This window comes from Loxodonta africana, unplaced genomic scaffold (assembly GCF_030014295.1).
Source record: "Loxodonta africana isolate mLoxAfr1 unplaced genomic scaffold, mLoxAfr1.hap2 scaffold_120, whole genome shotgun sequence".
Lineage (NCBI taxonomy): Eukaryota > Metazoa > Chordata > Mammalia > Proboscidea > Elephantidae > Loxodonta > Loxodonta africana.
The window spans coordinates 310800-320879 of record NW_026974882.1 but is presented as its reverse complement, the minus strand read 5'-3'; positions in this window follow the sequence as shown (position 1 = coordinate 320879).

Below are 10080 nucleotides of genomic sequence, written 5' to 3'. Positions count from 1 at the left end.
TGGGAGTTTTTTGATTATCTTTTCAATCTCTTCTTATCTGTCAGTTTAGCTGTTCTACCTGTGTTTGTGTTAGTTTAGGTAGACAGTGTGTTTCTAGGAATTCATCCATTTCTTCTAGGTTTTCCAATTTGTTAGAGTACAATTTTTCATAGTAATCTGATATGATTCTTTTAATTTCATCTGGGTCTGTTGTAATATCACCCATCTCATTTCTCATTTGGGTTATTTCCTGTTTTTCTTTTGTCAGTCTAGCCAATGGTTTACCAATTTTGTTAATTTTTTCAAATACCCAGCTTTTTGTTTGTTAATTCTTTCAATTGTTTTCTGTTCTCTAATTCATTTAATGCAGCTCTAATTTTTATTATTTGTTTTCTTCTGGTTCCTGAGGGTTTCTTTTTTTACTCTCTTTCTTTGTGTCCAAGTTGTAGGGACAGTTCTTTGATTTTGGCCCTTTCTTCTTTTTGTATGTTTGCATTTATTGACATCAATTGACCCCTGAGCACTGTTTTTGCTGTATCCCAAAGGTTCTGATGGGAAGTGTTTTCATTCTCATTGGATTCTATGAGTTTGTTTATTCCCTCCTTAATGTCTTCTATAATCCAGTCTTTTTGGAGCAAGGTATTGTTCCATTTCCAAGTATTTGATTTCTTTTCCCTGGTTTTTCTGTTTTTGTCTTCTACTTTTATCGCCTTATGGTCTGAGAAGATGCTTTGTAATATTTCGATGTTTCGGATTCTGCTAAGGCTTGCTTTGTGACCTAATATGTGGTCTGTTCTAGAGAATATTTCATGTGCACTAGAAAAGAAAGTATACTTTGCAGCTGTTGGGTGGAGTTTTCTGTATGTCTATGAGGTCAAGTTCGTTGATTGTGGCATTTAGATCTTCTGTGTCTTTACTGAGCTTCTTACTAGATGTCCTATCCTTCACCAAATGTGGTGTGTTGAAGTCTCCTACTATAATTGCAGAGCTGTCTATCTCACTTTTCAATGCGGTTAGAGTTTGTTTTATGTATCTTGCAGCCCTGTCATTGGGTGCATATGTATTTAATATGGTTATATCTGCCTAGTAAATTGTCCCTTTAATCATTAGATAGTGTCTTTCCTTATCCTTTGTGGTGGATTTAACTTTAAAGTCTATTTTGTCAGAAATTAATATTGCCACTCCTGCTCGTTTTTGATTGTTGTTTGCTGGGTGTATTTTTTCCATCCTTTGAGTTTTAGTTTGTGTCTCTAAGTCTAAGATGTGTCTCTTGTAGACAGCATATAGCTGGGTTATGTTTTTTTAATCGAATCTGTGACTCTCTGTCTCTTTATTGGTGCGTTTAGTCCATTTACATTCAGTGTAATTATAGATAGGTATGAATGTAGTGTTGTCATTTTGATGCATTTCTCTGTATTGTTGACACTTTCATTTTCCACTTACTTTTTTGTGCTGAGAACTTTCTCTTTGTAAGTTGTGTGTTTGTCTTCTTCGTTGTAGATGAATTTGTTTTTGCTGAGTCTTTATGTTTATCTTGATTTTTTATTTTGAAGTTTGGGATTGTTAGTCTTATTTGTGGTTACCTTAAAAAAATTTTTTTAAATATTTACCCCTGTTTTTCTAAGTATGAACCTACTTTGTATCCCCCTATATTGCTTTGATTTCCTCTCCATGTGGAAGGTTTATACCTGCTGTATTTCATCCCTCTTTATTGATTTTTATCATCTTTTACATAATGATGTCAGTGATTCCATGTTTTGAGCATTTTTTAAGATCTTATTTCATTTTTCTGATTCCCCTATCTTAGTTGATATCAGGATGCTCTGTTCTGTGGCCTTGTGTTGTGTTGATATCAGACATTATTGACCTTCTATCCAGAGAATTCTCTTAAGTATTTCTTGTAGTTTTGGTTTGGTTTTTGCAAATTCTCTAAGCTTGTGTTTATTTCTAAATGACTTAATTTCCCCTTCTCATTTGAGAAAGGTTTGTTGGATATATGACTCTTGGCTAGCAATTTTTCTCCTTCAGTGCTGTGTGTATGTCATCCCATTGCCTTCTTGCCTGCATGTTTTCTGCCAAGTAGTCGGAACTTATTCGTATTCATTCTGCTTTGTAGGTAACTTTTCATTTATCCCTGGCTGCTCTTAAAATTTTCTCTTTATCTTTGGTTTTGCAATTTTGATAATAATATGTCTTGATGATTTTCTTTTGGGATCTGCCTTTTACGTGGTTCGATGAGCATCTTGGATAGATATCCTATCATTTCCCGCCATGTCAGGGAAGTTTTCTGCCAACAAATCTTCAATAATTCTCTCTGTATTTTCTGTTATCCCTTCTTCTTCTGGAATTCTAATCACACACAAGTTGTTCTTGATAGAGTCCTACTTGATTCTTAGTGTTTCTTCATTTTTGTAAATTCTTTTATCTGATTTTTCTTCAACTACATTGGTGCCAAGTGCCTTATCTGCCATCTCCACAATTCTGCATTTCAATTCCTCAATTCTGCTTCTCTGACTTCCTATTGATTTGTCTAATTCTGTCATTTTATTGTTAATCTTTTGGGTTTCTGAATGCTGTCTCTCTATGGATTCTTATGGATTCTTGCAGCTTATTAAATTTTTCATTATGTTCTTGAATAATCTTTTTAATTTCTTCAACTCCTTTATCTGTGTGTTCCTTGGCTTTTTTTGTACATTGCCTGATTTCATTCCTGATGTTGTCCCTGAAGTCTTGAAGTGTTCTGTGTGCTTATCTTCTGTATTCTACATCTGGCAATTCCAGGATACATCTTCCTCTGGGAGAGACCTTGCTTCTCTGTTTTGGGAATTTGTAGAAGCAAACATGGTCTGCTTCTTTATGTGATTTGATATCGACTGCTGTCTCTGAGCCATCTGTAAGTTATTGTAATAATTTATTTTATGTTTGCTCACAGTGTCCTTTTTGTTTTGTTTCGATATACTCAGATAGGCTACTAGAGTACGCTAACTTGGTCTTTGGAGCCCTTGAAGCACTAATATCCTGTTACCAGATGGTTAGAACTGTTACCGGGTATATAAGCCTATGAGTCCATTCACTGTTCTTTAATAGAATCAGCTCAGGTGTCCTGACAGTCAGTCACCTACTGTGTGGTTTAAGCTCTCACCTACTATCTTAGAGGAGTAGTGGTGATGGTTGTATACACTGGTTTCTGGTAGCGGCAGGGGGTAGCACCCTGAGGAGGGTAGGGTGCTGGCAGCTTTCCCCCAAGTGTCAGTGAGGATGTAGTGTCTCTGTTCTCTACAGTGCTCTGTTGGGTGGGCTCTGCAGCTGTGCCTTAGGCACCCAATGCTTATATCCTTAAAGACTGGTAGGCACCATTATCCTCAGACCCCTTTCACGTGGTGCTAGGTGGCATGGATTAAGCCTCAGCCCTCCCGTCTGTACTGTGGGTAGGTGAAGGCTCTGTTTAATAGGTAGAGCAGTATCAGACCTCCAAATCCTGCCTCTCCATCACACCTGAAACAATTACAGTCAGACCTCTAACATATTTGCCTTTGCATTATAATAGCCACCTGGTAGGGAACATAATTTTGAGGTTAATGAATAGCTTGAACATGATGAATGCATTCTAACAAATATATCTCATCAGTTAAAACTGTATATTGAGGTGTTTATGACATTTTACTTCTTTTGTTGTAGGTTATCCTGAGTCATCAGATTATAAACCACCTGATAAATCCACTAGAATCCTTCCTACCTACTTAAGGTGGTCTAGTGAATCCCGGGTTTCTGATAAATACACTCATTTTAATACAATGAGCTCAGTGTAAAATCATGTGTTTCCTTCCCTGACTTTTGTTGTGAGAATCCATTTCAAAATAATTTTTCATATTTATGATCAAATTAATGAGCAAAATGTAGTAAAACTTTTAATATCTATGCTTTCCTTCTAAGTAAGAATTTTTCATCCCAAGGATAATGGCAGGCCTGATACATGTTATACACTTAAAGACAGTCTAGGAGTGGTAAATACACTCATAAGAAGAATTTTAAAGGCAACTACTTCAGGTGAGGTAATCAGTGGGTTCTAAATAATGCATGACCAATCTCATGAGGTAGAGGAAGAGGGATGCTTCTGTTGGCAAAGGAGTTTGGGTGGAACTTTTAGATTCAGGTACGCAGAGTCATTGAAACTCACAGAGACAGTGTCATCTCAATTCAAAATTCTTCCATCCATTTTTTGATTCATTTAACAAACATTTTACTGACTGAGTGATCTACATCAAGACATTTGGCAGGCACTTCTGAGCAAAATGTTCTCTTTGCTCACAAAATGCTCATAATTTATCAAAAGAAAAGGTCAAGAGAAAAGATGTTTCAGTACGTTGTAAAAATTGCTATCATATTGATAATCGTACCACTAGGCTTGTCGTTCTACTAGGCTTGTGTCATCCTAAATAACCACTTGTGAAAAAAAAATTAGACAGTGAAAAACTTATGAATAGCAGCTGAACATTGTCTCATATAATGCTGGAAGATTGCAAGCACCTCAGGTTGGAAGGCACTCAGAGTGTGACTGGGGAAAAGCTGCCTCCTCAAGGTACACTCGACCTTAATGATGTAGATGGAGTCAAGCTTTCAGAACCTTCATTTGCTGATATGGCATGACTCAGAATTGGAAGAATCAGCTGCGAACATCCACTAATAATCAGTATGGAATTTATGAAGTATGAATCTAGGGAAACTGAAAGTCAACAAAAATTATATGAAATGTATAACGATCAATATCCTAGGCATTAGATAGCTGAAAAGAACTAGTAGTTGCTGTTTGGGTTAAGGCAATCGTATGGTCTACTATGCCAGGAATGACAAATTAAAGAGGAACAGCATCACATTCATCTTCAAAAAGAATATTTCAAGATCTATCCTGAAGTACAATGCTGTCAGTAATAGAAAAATATCGACGTGCCTACAAGAAAGACCAGCTAATACGACTATTATTTGAAATTAAGAATCAACCACTAAGGCCAAAGATGAGGAAATTGAAGATTTTTACCGATTTCCAAAACTAAAATTGATCAAACATACTGGTAATTACTGGTGATCGAAATGCGAAAGTTGGAAACAAAGAAGAAGGATTGAACAATAGTTGGAATATGTGGCTTTGGTGATAGAAATGACACCAGAGATCCTGTGATAGAGTCTTGCAAGACCAACAACAACTTCACAGCAATTATCTTTTTTTAATAACATAAATTGTAACTATACACATGGATCTCACAGACAGATTGCACAGGAATCAAATTGACTCCATCTGTAGAAAGAGGCAATGGAAAAGCTCAATATCATCAGTCAGAACAAGGCCAGGGGCTGACTTCAGAACAGATCATCAACTGTTCATATATAAGTTCACGTTGAAGCTGAAGAAAATTAGAGCAAATCCACAAGAGCCAAAATACCACCTTGAGTATCTCACCTGAATTTAGACACCATTCCAAGAATAGATTTGATGCACTGAACACTAATGACTGAAGACCAGACAAGTTGTGGAATGACATTAAGGACATCAGACACGAAGAATACAAAAGGTCATTAAAAAGGGAAGACCACTCCAACAAAGCTGGTATTAATCCAAAAAACACAAAATAATAAAGTTGGGGAGGCTGCGGAGAGATTGGAACTCTTATACACTGCTGGTGGGAATGTAAAATGATACAACCACTTTGGAAATCCATCTGGCATTATCTTAAACAGTTAGAAATAGAACTACCATACAACCCAGAAATCCCACTCCTCCGAATATACCCTAGAGAAATAAGAGCCTTCACAGGAACAGATATATGCACACCCATATTTATTGCAGCTCTGTTTACAATAGCAAAAAGCTGGAAGCAACCAAGGTGTCCATCAAAGGATGAATGGGTAAATGAATTGTGGTATATTCACACAATGGAATACTATGCATCGATAAAGAACAGTGACGTATCTCTGAAACATTTCATAACATTGAGGAACCTGGAAGGCATTATGCTGACCGAAATTAGAGGCAAAAGGACAAATATTGTATAAGACCACTATTATAAGATCTTGAGAAATAGTATAAACTGAGAAGAACACATACTTTTGTGGTTACGAGAGGCGGGAGGGAGGGAGGGTGGGAGAGGGTTTTTTACCGATTAATTAGTAGATAAGAACTACTTTAGGTGAAGGGAAGGACAATACTCAATACAGGGAAGGTCAGCTCAGCTGGACTGGATCAAAAGCAAAGAAGTTTCCAGGATAAACTGAATGCTTCAAAGGTCAGCAGAGCAAGGGCGGGGGTTTGGGGACCATGGTTTAAGGGGACTTCTAAGTCAATTGGCAAAATAATTCTATTATGAAAACATTCTGCAACCCACTTTGAAATGTGGCATCTGGGGTCTTAAATGCTAACAAGCGGCCATCTAAGATGCATCAATTGGTCTCAACCCACCTGGATCAAAGGAGAATGAAGAACACCAAGATCACACGATGACTAAGAGCCCAAGAGACAGAAAGGGCTACATGAACCAGAGACCTACATCATCCTGAGACCAGAAGAACTAGTTGGTGCCCGGCCACAACCGATGACTGCCCTGACAGGGAGCACAATAGAGAACCCCTGAGGGAGCAGGAGATCAGTGGGATGCAGACCCCAAATTCTCACAAAAAGACCATACTTAATGGTCTGACTGAGACTAGAGGAACCCGAACGGTCATGGTCCCCAAACCTTCTGTTGGCCCAGGACAGGAACCATTCCCGAAGACAACTTATCAGACATGAAAGGGACTGGACAATAGGTAAGAGAGAGATGCTGATGAAGAGTGAGCTATTTATATCAGGTGGACACTTGAGACTGTGTTGGCATCTCCTGTCTGGAGGGGGGATGGGAGGATAGAGAGAGTTGGAAGCTGGCAAAATTGTCATGAAAGGAGAGACTGGAAGGGCTGACTCATTAGGGGGAGAGCAAGTGGGAGTACGGCATAAGGTGTATATAAACTTATATGTGACAGTCTGACTTGATTTTTAAACGTTCATTTGAAGCTCAATAAAAGTTCGTAAAAAAAAAAGGAAAGATCAAAATGGATGTCAGAAGAGACTCTGAAACTTGCTCTTGAATTTTGAGTAGCTAAAGCGAATGGAAGGAATGATGAAGTAAAATAGTTGAACAGAAGATTTCAAAGGGTGGCTTGAGAAGACATAGTAAAGTATTATAGGGAAATGTACAAAGACATGGTATTAGAAACCAAATGGAAAGAACACACTCAGCATTTCTCAAGCTGAAAGAACTGAAGAATAAATTCAAGCCTTGTGTTGCAATATTGAAGGATTCTGCTGGGAAAATACTGAACAATGGAGGAAGCATCAAAAGAAGATGGAAGGAATACACAGAGCCACTGTATCAAAAAGAATTGGTCAATGGTCAACCGTTTTAGGAGGCAGGATATGGCCAAGAACCAATGGTAGTGAAGGAAGAAGTCCAAGCTGCACTGAAGGCATTAAGAAAAAAAGGGTCCAGGAATTAAGGACTACCAATTGAGTTGTTTCAACAAATGGATGCAGTACTAGAGGTGTTCACCTGTCTATACCAAGAAATTTGGAAGACAGCTACCTGGCCAAACAAAAGTGCCCATTCCAATGAACGGTGATCCCACAGAAAGTGGAAATTATCAAACAATATCATTAATATCACACACAAGTAAAATTTTGCTGAAGATTATTCAAAAGCAGTGGCGACAGTACATTATGGGAACTGCCAGAAATTCAAACTGGACTAAGAAGAGGACATAAAACAAGGGTTATCGTTGCTGTGTAGATCATAACAAATTATGGATAACACTACAAAGAATGGGAATTCCAGAACACTTAATTGTGCTTATAAGGAAACTGTACGTGGACCAAGAGGCAGTTGTTCAAACAGAACAAGGGGGTTCAGCAAGGTTTAAAGTCAGAAAAGTGTATATCAGGGTCATATCCTTTCACCATATTTATTGAATCTGTATGCTGAGCAAATAATCCAAGAAGACGGAGTATATTAAGAATAATGTGACATCTGGATTGGAGGAAGAATCATTAACAACCTGTGATATGCAGAGGACATGACCTTGCTTGCTGAAAGCCAAGAGGACTTCAAGCACTAACTGATGAATATCGAAGACTAGAGCCTTCAGTATGGTTTACACCTCAAAATAAACAACAACAACAACAAAAAAACCAAATCCAAAAATCTTCACAAGTGGACCAATTAGAGTATCGCGATAAATGGAGAAAAGATTGAAGTTGTCAAGGATTTCATTTTACTTAGATTCACAATAATGCCCACAGAAGCAGCAGTCAACAAATCAAAGGATGCATTGCACTGGGAAAATCTGCTGCAAAAGACCTCTTTAAAGTGTCCAAAAGCAAAGATGTTACTTTAGGGACCAAGATGTGTCTGACCCAAGCCATAGTATTTTAACTCACCTCATATGCAGACGAAAGCGGGACAATGAATAAGGAAGGTCAAAGAAGATCTGATGACTTTGAATTATGGTGTTGGCAAAGAATACCACGGACTGACAGAAGAATGAACAAATCCTTCTTGGAAGAAGTTCAGCCAGAATGCCCCTTAGAAGCAAGCATGGTGACACATTATCTCACGTGCTTTGGACATGTTATCAGGTGGGACCAGTACCTTGAGAAGGACATCATGCTTGGAAAAGTAGAGGGTCAGAGAAAAAGAAGATTCTCAACTAGATGGATTGACACAGCAGCTGCAAAAATGGGCTCAAACATAGCGGTGATTTTGTGAATGGAGAAAGATAGGCTGTGTTTCTTTCTGTTGTACGTGATGTCGCTATGAGTCGCAACCAACTGATGGTAACTAACAAGAACACAAATATTTGTTCTCAAGTACTTGGTTGGGCAACAATCTAGCTAACGGAATCTTAATATATTGCATAATGGAGTCCAGAAAATGTTTCCTGTTTGAGATAAAACCTCTGATCAGAAGAATGATTCATAAAGATTCAGAGTAGTGAAGCATCAGAATCTTGTTGACATGTTATGTAGTGTTTAAATCATTTCTAGTTGTCTGTTGGAGTAATGTCCCCTCAGATTTGTATTTAAAGCAATTTACAATTTTTAGCTTATTATTATTATATGTAATTGGTAGGTCCTCAACACCAGTCTCCATAAGAGATTACTTTTTCTTCCTTCCTTTTATTTTAATTAACTCCCTTGAGTCTCTTATGAACAAACTGATAAAACTGTAGCAAGTGTGCAATTTTGTGCACAATTGCAAACATAGTCATTCTTTGTTATGAAAAGTGGGATCCTTTAATCTGAGAGCGTTCCTAAAATATCCTTCTCTTAGAAAAGCATATTTTCATTTAAGTTTAAATAATTAAGGGAAAAAAATCCAGAAAAATTCTATCTGGCAATTAGAAAGCATATTCTAATTGAGTTATCTATAGTATCCTGGTCCTGTGATTTTTGTAGCATATGTGAAATTGGGAAATATTAACAGATGGGTATACTTTCCCAATTGCCCCTTTGATTTAAATCCTTCTCAAGAAAAACACTGGAATTAAAGTTCTTATTCAAATAATTGAATGTTTTCTAATATTACAAAAGGAATAATATCCATCATTTATTGTTTGACTTTTGTTTATGCCATATGCCCTTAGGGGAAAAAGAGTATCAACACTCCCTGCATACGGCAAGTCACTTGTAATTTGGAATAAATGTGTAGATAATAAAATTAGACAACTCTACACATACAATGGTAATTACCATTGACATCTCAGGCATCACATATTTTCTATATGTAGATGCAGTACTCAAAGCTGCCTGAATATACAGGGATACATATAAACTGTAGCATGATAGATTTTTTAACAATAATTTTTATTGTGCTTTAAGTGAAAGTTTACAAATCAAGTCAGTCACATATAAGCTTACATACACCTTACTACATACTCCCATTTACTCTCCCCCTAATGAGCCAGCCCGCTCCCTCCTGCCAGTCTCTCCTTTCCTGACCATTTTTCCAGTTTCTAACCCTCTCTACCCTCCCATCTCCACTCCAGACAGGAGATGCCAACAAATACTATCTCTCTATG